This window comes from Natrix helvetica, assembly GCF_964273705.1.
Source record: "Natrix helvetica genome assembly, chromosome: 4".
Taxonomy (NCBI): Eukaryota; Metazoa; Chordata; class Lepidosauria; order Squamata; family Natricidae; genus Natrix; species Natrix helvetica.
This window is the reverse complement of record NC_138550.1, coordinates 6,347,109-6,359,140: the sequence shown is the minus strand read 5'-3', so window position 1 is coordinate 6,359,140 and position 12,032 is coordinate 6,347,109. Positions and strand designations below refer to the sequence as shown.

Below are 12,032 nucleotides of genomic sequence, written 5' to 3'. Positions count from 1 at the left end.
CAATTTAACGCAGTGACACGGTAGAAGCCGTTTTAAGGCACAACAGGCTGTCTCTTAACAGAACACACACTCCTGGGGATGTTAGGGGTGTCTTACCCCCACAGTATTTGTTTTCCAGAGAGTAAGTCTTCTGTGTACTAAGTTTGGTTGAAATTGCCTGAGGCGTTCCAGAGTTATGCTGGAACACACACACACACACACACACACTTTTATATAGTGGGTTTTATCTTTATTTTTTAAAAAATGATATCCCATATGTTTGCTTAATAACATCTCTTAAGGAAATGGACAATCAGTGGGAATGGGAACTGAGGGCATGTACTGCATAATAAATATTATTTAAAGCAGGGAGGGGCAGTGATTTATTAACAGTCTGGGGGATGGAAAACACACTGCTTTCCAAGCGGTAGGTGCTAAACGATCCTTTTGCTGATTATGAATGCAAAGTGAGTACAAATTCCTTTGCCTGAGCTATCAGGGTAAAAGTAAGTGGTTTGCCTGTCTCTCTTTCTCAGTTTTAGGCATTAATTGCACCGCTTCAATTCTTCTCTCTATATTTGTTTCTCAGCTGGAAGTTGCAAGAATGATGAAAAGGCTTCGATTGGACGTCGGTGCTTTCCATTAGCTAAAAAGAAAAGCGAACATTAGATTTTAAACAAGAAAATATGCAGCTCCTTGAAGCTAAAATACCTTTGGATCTGTAGATATTGGCCAGCAGCCTAAGCAATTCAAGGTCTCCTTTAGCATTACCAGAAGAAGATTTAACGTGCTCTTTACAAAATAATAAGCCAATAAAGCAACAATTAATATGGAGGTGCCCTTTGGTCAGGGGTGAAATTCAGTAGGTCCTGACAGGATCTGGAGAATCGGTAATAGAAATTTTGAGTAGTTCAGAGAACTGGCAAATACCACCTCTGGCTGGCTCCAGAGTGGAGAGGGAATGGGGATTTTGCAGTATCCTTTCCCTGGAGTGGGACAGGAATGGAGATTTTGCAGTATCCTTGCCCTGGAGTGAGGAGGGAATGGGGATTTTGCAGTATCCTTCCTCTGGAGTGGGGAGGGAATGGAGATTTTGCAGTACCCTTCCCCTGAAGTGGGGAGGGAATGGAGATTTTGCAGTATCCTTCCCCTGGAGTGGGGAGGGAATGGAGATTTTGCAGTATCCTTCCCCTGGAGTGGGGAGGGAATGGAGATTTTGCAGTATCCTTCCCCTGGAGTGGGGAGGGAATGGGGATTTTGCAGTATCCTTCCCCTGGAGTGGGGAGGGAATGGAGATTTTGCAGTATCCTTCCCCTGGAGTGGGGAGGGAATGGAGATTTTGCAGTACCCTTCCCCTGAAGTGGGGAGGGAATGGAGATTTTGCAGTATCCTTGCCCTGGAGTGAGGAGGGAATGGAATTTTACAGTATCCTTCCCCTGAAGTGGGGTGGGGCTGGGGATTTTGCGGTATCCTTCCCCTGGAGTGGAGGGGGAATGGGGATTTTGCAGTATCTTTCCCCTGGAGTGGGGAGGGAATGAGATTTTGTAGTATCCTTCCTGTGGAGTGGGGAGGGAATGGGGATTTTGCAGTATCCCTCCCCTGGAGGGGAGAGGGAATGGGGATTTTGCAGTATCCCTCCCCTGGAGTGGAGAGGGAATGGGGATTTTGCAGTATCCTTTCCCTGGAGTGGAGGGAATCTGTATTTTGCAGTATCCTTCCCCCTGTAGTGGGGAGGGAATGGAGGTTTTACATTATCCTTCCCCTGGAGTGAGGAGAAAATTGAGATTTTGCAGTATCCTTCCCCTGGAGTTGGGAGGGAATGCAGATTTTGCAGTATCCTTCCCCTGGAGGTGGGAGGGAATGGAGATTGTGCAGTATCCTTCCCCTGGAGTTGGGAGGGAATGCAGATTTTGCAGTATCCTTCCCCTGGAGTTGGTAGGGAATGGAGATTTTGCAGTATCTTTCCCCTGGAGTGGGGTGGGAATGGAGATTTTGCAGTATCCTTCTCCTGGAGTTGGGAGGGAATGGAGATTTTGCAGTATCCTTCCTGTGGAGTGGAATGGGGATTTTACAGTATCCTTCCCCTTGAGGGGAGAGGGAATGGGGATTTTGCAGTATCCTTCCCCTTGAGGGGAGAGGGAATGGGGATTTTGCAGTATCCTTCTCCCTGAAATGGGGAAGGAATGTGGATTTTGCAGTATCCTTTCCCCTGGAGTGAGGAGAAAATTGAGATTTTGCAGTATCCTTCCCCTGGAGTGGGGAGGGAATGTGGATTTTGCAGTATCCTTTCCCCTGGAGTGAGGAGAAAATTGAGATTTTGCAGTATCCTTCCCCTGGAGTGGGGAGGGAATGTGGATTTTGCAGTATCCTTTCCCTGCCACGCCCATCAAGACATGCCCACAGAACCGGTAGTAAAGAAAAATGAATTTCACTACTGCCTTTGGTGCTCTCTGAGTTTGGTTTTGTTGCTTGCAGATGTTTCGATCTCTTAAAAAATGAAAAATTGTTTGGGTAATGAAACGTTGGCAAGCAAATAACGAAGAACAGAGAATCATGGATCTCGCCCACTTCTGCCTCACTACAGGTAGTCCTTGACTTACAAACGTTCCGTTAGTGACTATTCGAAGTTACGGTGGCACGGAAAAAAGTGACTTATGACCATTTTTCACAGTTATGACCTTTGCAGCCTCCCCATGGTCATGTGATCAAAATTCAGGCAGTTCTTTATTTATTTGTCAAACAAAAGTTACAAATTCTCACAAAATGAAAAAAAACAAAACCTTAAAATATGACAGAGGCGATCGGCCCGTTGGAAGGCAGAAGCTTGTCCACCCCAAGGATAAAACACTCAGACACAAACTGAGCAACGTGGTACATGCACTACAATGCAGTGAGCCATGCGCAGATCTGTACATCGGGGAAACAAAACAATCACTTTGGGGTTGCATGACACAACATAGAACAAACCCATCAGGACAAGATTCAGCGGTCCACCTGCATTTAAAAGACAAAGGCCACTCTTTTGAAGATAGAAAAGTCCACATTTTGGACAGAGAGGACCTCTGGTTTGAAAGAGGGGTCAAAGAGGCCATCTGTGTCAAAATTGAACAGCCCCCTCTCAACAGAGGGGGATGGATATGACATCATCTATCTCCAGTCTACAACACAGTCCTTTCAACAGTTCCAAGAAGGCTCCACCTCTATTTGGAGGACTCAGGTGACTTTGAGGACAGAGATAAACCTCCAAGTGGCCTCAAGGACTCTCTAAAAAGGATGCAAAGGACCAGCCGTCGGCAAGGAGTATCAGTCCTTCCATTCCCCACCATCCAGTCAGAACTGAAGAAGCTTCTTGGATGAGAAGCGAAATGTCTTCCAAAGAAAAAACAAGGAAGTCCAGCTGCCTCCTGAAAAAAGCACCTTTGGCACAACCAAGACCTGGATATGACTGAGAATCTCTACAGACTTTTAGCTATAAAATTTGGGATGAACACCTTTTGTATGGGGTGGGAGTAGGAATGGATTTCCAGAGGGAAAAATTGCAGACTACAGGAACCATTTGTGCCACTCAGGTGACCCTGAGGACACAGAGAAACCTCCAAGCGGCGCCAATGATCCTCTAAAAGGATGCAAATGACCAGCTGTCGGCAAGGAGTATAAATCCTTCCCTTCCTCACCATCCAATTCAGAGCTGAAGAAGCTTCTTGGACGAGAAGCAAAATATCTTCAAAGAAAAACCAGAAAGTCCAGTTGCCTCTCGAAAAAGCATCCTTGGAATACCCTGATAGTGGGAACTGGAGGAAAAGGAGACAGGGACGACAGAGGAGGAGATGGTTAGAGGGTGTCATTGCCACAATGAATGTGAATTTGGGCAAGCTGCAGGAGAGACAGTGGAGGATGGGGAACCTGGCATGATGTGGTCCATGGGATCGCAAAGAGTTGGACCCAGCTTAGAAGCTGAACAACAAAACAAGAACACCTAATTATACGGACCCTTTTGCCTTTTGCTAAAGTTTATCTCCCTAACCTTGAAGGAATAGGAGTAGTACTTAGATTTATATACTGCTTTCCAGTGCTTTCCAGCCCTCTCGTAAGCAGTTTACAGAGTCAGCCTCTTGCCCCCAACAATCTGGGTCCTCAATTTACCCACCTCGGAAGGACGGAAGGCTGAGTCCACCTTGAGCCTGGTGAGATTCGAAGTGCCAAATTGCAGGCAGCCGTCAGGCAGCAGAAATAGCCTGCAGTAGCGCACTCTCACCACTGGGGCACCAGGGCTCAGAAGAGTTAGAAGAAATAGAAGACTTCTGTAAATGGCCTGAGATTTGGACAGCATGGATAACTGTGGTATGGTAAAGTCAAGGTTAATGTGGACTTTAAATGTCGTTACGTTAGACCAGGGGTCGGCAACCCACAGCTCTAGAGCCACATGTGGCTCTCTCATCCCTCTTCTGCAGCTCCCTATCGCCAGTCAGCTCCACAATAAATAGCTCTTAATAATAAATAACCTTAGAGGCTCATTGGACGTGATGGGAGAAGTGAGAGAAGGCCTCTTGAAAACTCCTGAACGAAACATGGATACTAATAAATAAAAATAAAGAATGGCACTCAGAATCTAAACCTCTGAAACACAAGGAATCGCTTTTCTCTTACAGACCGATTTTGATCCAGAAGCTTTCTTCCAAAAGGATCAGAGCTGCGGAATCCTGTCCGTATACACCGCCCTCCGAACATAGATATTTTGAATGTATTAAACCATCCTGGTTTCTCCCCCCCCCCTTTTTTTTTTCTCTCTCTCTCAGCCACTAGGATATTATCCTTGAGGCATTACAAGCTTCCTTCTTCTCAAATATGATGATTCAGGCTGTGGCGGAGGCAAGGAGAATGGGATTTTGGCAATCAAGGTTGAAAGTGTGCTTGCTGGCGAAGATAAGAATGTGCACTGTGAATTCTCTTGATTTATTGCAAGGCGCAGCGAGATGCCGGGAAGACAGCTTGCTTAGCAAAGGCCAGATAAATGGTAAATCAGCTACTCCAGGGGATATTAACAATAGGGCTAAGAGGCCAGGTTGGCTCAAGAGGGGGGGGAGATTGTTTGTTTGTGGGTGTGCGCATGCGTATTTGCAATCTAGACAAATCAAAACTCTATTGTCTTGGTTCTTAGCAGGCATGAAATGCTACTGGTTCGCCTGAACCGGTAGTAAAAAAATGTTACCAGTTTGGGCGAACTGGTATTTCCGACATTCAGCTGTGACGGGCCATTTATATTAGCTAGAATCATCAGATTTCCTGCTTTCTAGCTAATATAAATCACGTGGCACAGCGGATTCCCTCCCTCACTGTTTTACTTACCTTTGCAGGCGTGCTTGGTAGCAGGCGCCATCCACTGGCCTGGACGTCCTCACCTCCGTTTTTGACGCTCTGTGCATGCGCTGAAGGTCCGTGTGAAGGAGGGCGTTTCCCCGCTTCTGATTCACAAGGTGTGAATCGTCGGCCTTCCAAGAAGCATATCTCCGAATAAGCAGAAAAATAAAACCCGAAAACATATTCTAATGAACAACTTTAATATGAAATAAAATAAAATGAACTAAAATACAAATCTTACTATGTAAATCTTACATTTTGGCAAGAATTATGTTGCCCACCTCCTTCGGCAGGCAAACGGAAGATCAGAAGGGAAGGGAAGAATGTTGTGACGTATTATGAGACATGCGCAGTAAGTCATTGTCAGATAAGAAAACATTTCTACAGTATAACTTAGAACAGCGATGGCGAACCCTTTTTGGCTCGCGTGCCATAAGTGGGGGGAGCGCAGGGGGGGTAGTGTGCAGGCGTGCCACACCCATAATGCACTGTGCGATCCCCCCAGTGCACATGCGTGCACTACAGGTGCTCCCCCCCATTTTTTGCATGCTTTTTTTGCTCTCCCCAGGCTCCAGAGGCTTTGTAGGAGCCTGGGGAGGGTGAAAACAGCCTCCACTGCCTCCCCGGAAGCCCTCCGGAAGCTTGAGGGACCTTCAGGCTCCCTGAAGCCTCTGGAGCAGTCAAAACGACCCTCCAAGCAAACCAGAAGTCCGTTCCCGAACTTCTGGTTTGCCCGTAGGGCCGTTTTTTTTGCCTCCAGAGGCTTCAGGGAAGCTCATGAAGCCTCCGGAGGGCCTTCAGGGGGGAGGGAGGCTCTTTTCGCCCTCCCAGGCTCCTATAAAGCCTCTGGAGCCTGGGGAGGGTGAAAAATGGCTTTAAAAAAGGGTGAACTCAGCTGGCCAGCGCACACATGTGTGCTGGCCAGCTGACAGGGCAGCGCCTCGTGTGCCCTGACAAATGGCTCCGTGTGCCATCTGTGGCACGCGTGCCATAGGTTCGCCATCCCTGACTTAGAATATAAGCTCAAGTTGACAAACAAATTAAACGCAGTAATTACAGTCCTCACATTTGCAGACCAGTAGCGAAGGTTTCACCCCTGGTCCTTAGCCTACGCTGCTCACCAGGAATTCGGTGATGGGCTCCTGACCAACATTGTGGGTTTCCCCACTTTTGAATCTCACCCACAACACTTAGGACTAAGTATCCTCGTCATCTGCAGACCATCCGCTTTCGAAACGACTCTAGCTGAAGCCACAGTTTTCTCTGTCTGTTTCTGAGTTGCCACGCTTCTAGAGGGCGGGAGGCAGTGGTGGGTTGCAGGCGGTACGCCCCGGTACGGGCGATCCGGAGCCTGCTCGGCGCACCGGATACCGTTACGGTACAGTGCTCCAGAGGGTCCACCCACTCCCCTGAGCTCCTTACCGGTCTTTTAAGTCTTCGGCACTTTCGCGCACGCGCAAGGCAAGTACAGTGCCTGCACGACACTCCGCCGAGCAGCTGGAGCATCACGGAGACTCACAGAGGTGCTAAGATGCATGTGCGCACTGCGCCTGTCCACGTGGACACCACCGGGCCTGTTCCAAGCATACCGGTTGGAACGGAATCCGGAACCCACCACTGGTGGGAGGAGGACCTGTGGAATGTAGAAGAGGGGTGAAATGCTACCGGTTCATCCGAACTGCTAGTAAAAAATGCTACCATTCGCCAGTAAAAAAAACTGCTAAACAAAGTTTAAAAAAAGTTCTGATGATCGGCTGTGCTGCACAATGGTAGGGACTTTTTGTTACTTTTTTTTAGCATTTGGGGGTCTGTTTTTGCTCCCAGGAGGCTTCTCTGAGGCCTGTTGGGCCAAAAATGGGGTGTGTGTGTGTGTGTGAAAGAAAGAAGGAGGTTGTGAGTTCCTGATATTTCTCTCTCTGGGCACAATGAGAATATATCCGGTGCATGAACTCCGCATTGGCGACAGGAAGGGCATCCGGCCAGTAAACACTGGTCTCCATTCAGTTGCCTTGACTCCACCCTGCAAAGGATTACAGGGTCATTAAACAACAAACATTACTTGGAACCAGGGCACTGACATTGAGCTGGTCAATTTTTATCCGAATTGAATAGATTATCTCCTATATAGGTGATGCTTTATTTAAACTAAATTGGTCTATCAGTGATTGTGTGACCTTTGTAAATGCCACACAAAAGCTGATCAATTTGTTACTGTGTCTGTACCTTGAGTCCCGCCTGATCATAACTGGCCCTGTTAGGAAGTAATTAAAGGGTGCCTGATACTAGGAGATCAATTAATGTCCATTACCCTGGTTCTCTTTGGAAAGGATATTATTGTAGCTTATTCTCTGCGTGGATAATGCTATTATTGAGTTTAGTCACTAGGTGGTGCTGTGGCTAACTGGACCCAGGATTGTCCTTTGATCATTCTCTTCTTTTAGATGGATGTGTTCATTTTAATAAACAAATAATTGTTCACTTTTCTGGAATCTTGAGGCCAAATGTTTTTCCTTGGTTTTAGTTTTTCTCGATTGATTGAGCCTTTGTTAAGCACCAAGGTATGGTTGCAGCCAACGCCACATACATTTAGGGGAGAATATTACATTTAGACTGCTAAATTACGACTTCTGTTAATTCTGCAGGATTTGCATGCAAGCAGATAATAACAATCTCTTGTTTTTAATTAGCTCCAGGCATTTGCTCTTTATAGGGCATCATTGCAAGGTCATTTATACTGCAGCATAAATCAGGTGTCCTTTGTTTGCTGTGGATTCCAAAGAAAACAGAGAAGATAATGCTTCTAAATGGCTTCCAATCCCAAAGGGCTTCAGGCAGGATATTTTTAGGGGAATGAGCACTCTCTTCCCAACAAGTCTACAGGCAACATCAAAATGACGTGAAGTATTAGTACCTCTTTATAAAGCAGGGGTGGGCCGCTAATGGTTTCCCTAGCTAATATTATGGCCATTTCAGAGAACCTCCCAATCCCACCACTGGCTGGCCCTGCCCAACCCAACTAACCAGTGGTGGGTTGATCTTACCTTCGCTACTGGTACGCTGCTTGTGGTCTGTTCATGTAAATGCCGGATGTGTGTTGCACATGTGCCCGGTGTGCACTGCACATGCACCCGGTGTGTGCTACGCACACATGCACCAGACATGCGCTGTGCACCCATGGCACTTCACCGCCCCGCAACGACCAGCTGCTCATCGGAGGTCATTGGCCCCATTGCCTTAAAGACAGGTAAGGAATGCGGGTGGGAGGTGGGCCAAATGAGCCACCATACCAGTACGGTGGCCACTGCTCCCAACTACTACCAGTACAGCCGTACCGGGCCGTACTGGGCTGTACCGGGCCATACAGGGCCGTGCCGGCTGGAACCCACCACTGCAACCCACCCCTCCCACCCTGCCCCCCCCTTCCCAGGAGTCTCCATGTAGCCCGTTTTGGATGGGAGGTAAGTGGAGGCTTGGGGAGGGTGAAAATGGGCCTTCCAGAAGGCCAGAAATGGGCTCGTTTTTGGCCTCCGGAGGCTGGAGGATGCTCTGGAGGATCCTCTGGAGGATGTTCTGGAGCCTAGAGAAGGCAAAATCTCTTTCCCCCCCCTCCCAGTGCCGTGGTGCATGAGGCCAACTAGACCACACCCACCATGGCCACGCCCCCCCAGCAACCAGGCAGAGAACCCGTTGCTGAAATATTTAAAGCCCACCCCTGTTCTAAAATCCTAGTAAGACCACGCTTGGAATCCTGCATCCAGTTTTGGTCACCACGTTACCAAAAAAAGATGTTGAGACTTTGGAAAAAGTGCAGAGAAGCGCAGCTAAGAGGATTAAAGGCCTGGAGACAAAAACATATGAAGAATTTGTTGAGGATTTGGGTTGATTTAGAGAAAAGAAGGACGAGGTAGGAGACACGACAGCAGTATTCCAGTATTTGATGGACTGCCCCAAAGAAGAGGCGATCAACTTATTCTCCAAAACACCAGAAGGCAAGACAAGAAACTATCAAGGAGAGAAGCAACCTAGAACTAAGGAGAAAATTCCTGGTAGTGAGAACAATTAACCACTGGAACAGCTTGCTTCCAGAAGTTGTGGGTCTTTCATCACTGGAAGTTTTGTTTTGTTTTTAAATTGTGCACCGAACTGGCAGTAATGCTGGTAGCAACCTACCCCTGGAGGTCTTATTTTCAGGGAAAGAGGGTAGCTGTAGCTAGGGCTACAGCCCAACTTACCTCACAAATGTGTGGCTGTAGGAATAATAGCTAGGGCTACAGCCCAACTTACCTCACAAATGTGTGGTTGTAGGAACAATAGCTAGGGCTACAGCCCAACTTACCTCACAAATGTGTGGTTGTAGGAACAATAGCTAGGGCTACTGTCCAACTTACCTCACAAATGTGTGGTTGTAGGAACAATAGCTAGGGCTACAGCCCAACTTACCTCACAAATGTGTGGTTGTAGGAACAATAGCTAGGGCTACAGTCCAACTTACCTCACAAGTGTGTGGTTGTAGGAACAATAGCTAGGGCTACAGCCTAACTTACCTCACAAATGTGTGGTTGTAGGAACAATAGCTAGGCCTACAGCCCAACTTACCTCACAAGTGTGTGGTTGTAGGAACGATAGCTAGGGCTACAGCCCAACTTACCTCACAAATGTGTGGTTGTAGGAACAATAGGAGGGGGAAGGTGTGTTGGATATATTTGCCACCTTGTGTTATTTGTAAAAACAATAAAGGAGGAATGAAGGAAAGAAAGAAAGGTTTGTTCTTTCCTTCTTTCTTGCCTTCCTTCCTTTTTCTTTCTTCTTTCCTACCTTCCTTTCTTTTTTCTTTCTATCTTTCTTTTTTCCTTCTTTTCCTTTTCCTTCTTTCCTTCTTTTGTTCCTTCTTTCATTCCTTCTTTTGTTCCCTCTTTCCTTTCTTTCCTTTTTTCTTTTCCTTCCTTCCTTCCTTCTTCATCCTTAAACAGACTTATCATCAAAGGTAACAGCCACTTTGCTTTTCTTAATTCACTAATTAAAGGGACATTTTTCTGCCAAATGGTAGCAGAAACCTCGGTGCCACAATGGTTCATTAAAGGCCAGATTTCATTACATATTACATGCTTTCTGCTTTTCACACAAACTTATTATAGCACTCAGAGAAGGTGATCTTTTAAAGCACATTAGACGAATGTTCCTGCAACTCCAGGTAATGCAGGTTTTATCCAATTGGGGTGACTTGGTTTACCATTATTTTATTTTTTTATTTTTTAAAAAAGGGGTCACCTAATGTTTTGCTCTGATAATGGATTCTACAATAAGAAAACAAAATTAATGACATATTGGAGGGTACTTGTTGGAATGGAAATTGTTTCCATTTAATATTCCTGAGAAGGATAATTATTACAGCAAATACAGAGCGGATAGATAGATGACAGACAGACAGATTTGCACATTTGCAGAGATAGATAGACGTAGAGATAGAAAGAGATATAGAAATAGAGACAGATATATTCACATACATACATACATACATACACATGTATACATACTTACATATATATTTGGGCATACCTGATGCTTTGACATAACACTTACTTATTTCCTTGGCTCAACTGATAAGGGAGGAGAGCTTGTGGCTTTGAGGCTAATGCAGCTGCCTAACATGTAAAAACAGGCCAGGTTCAAATCCCAGCGAGGGTATGGCTAGCTGATGAGAGCTAAATAGCTTGAAATAGATCTATACTAGTCTCCCTTTATTTATTTATCAGCACAAATGCAACACAAAAATGGTTTCCTGCCTGAAAGGCTCCTAGGGTGGAGCTGAAAGGCAAAAGGGAAGCAGTATGCTCCCTCCCATATTTGGGCATACCAGGCGCTTTGACATAACACTTACATATATAAATGCATACAGACATACACCCTTTAGTAGTGATAGAGAGAGGGAGATTCACATTTCTGCACAAATAGATGATAGATAGATAGATAGATAGATAGATAGATAGATAGATAGATAGATAGATGAGAGAGAGAGAGATACCATAGATAGATAGATAGATAGATAGATAGATAGATAGATAGATAGATAAGAGAGAGAGAGAGAGAGAGATACCATAGATAGATAGATAGATAGATAGATAGATAGATAGATGAGAGAGAGAGAGAGAGAGAGAGAGAGAGAGAGAGAGAGAGAGAGAGAGAGAGAGAGAGAGACCGTAGATAGATAAATAGATAGACAGACAGACAGACAGACCAGGAAGTTCAGTGGCCTCTTGAAAAAAAGGCATCTTGGGGACTTTTGCAAGGAAGAAAAAAAATGCCCCATTCATGATCCCCTCCCTTCCCCCACGTAGAACCAGTCAAGAATTTCAAGGACTCAGAAGCCTTATTTCCAACCATCTACCGCTTAGAAGAAACAAAAAAACAACATTGGGACTCCAACCGAAAGGACTCCGAATGCTATAATCGAATTTACTAGTCGTAACAACAATAATTTTGTCCCTGCCGCGGTCATATTATTTAGGGCTAAGGTGTTTAGCCTTATGATGCTGTTGCTCATTCTTACTAGGACACAGAGAGTTTTAGAAGCAAACACTCTAAATTCAGTTAAGATCCCCAGTTGAGTGCCAGATTTTTTCCCCTGACTGGAATTCAACCTGGCCTTTATGCAGGTTATGCCTTTATCTTCTACTAAGGACCATAAGTGAGTCCAA

At 45.8% G+C, this 12,032-nt stretch overlaps 1 long non-coding RNA gene across 1 annotated transcript; it reads right to left on the bottom strand.

Annotated features, from left to right (window-relative positions):
- Positions 1-238: 238 nt before the first annotated feature.
- Positions 239-5,654, bottom strand: LOC309390559. The gene is made up of 3 exons (XR_014175152.1): positions 5,593-5,654; positions 5,326-5,484; positions 239-625 (listed from the first exon to the last, which is right to left on the bottom strand). It is a non-coding gene; the product is annotated as an uncharacterized lncRNA (long non-coding RNA).
- Between the last annotated feature and the right edge of the window lie 6,378 nt (positions 5,655-12,032).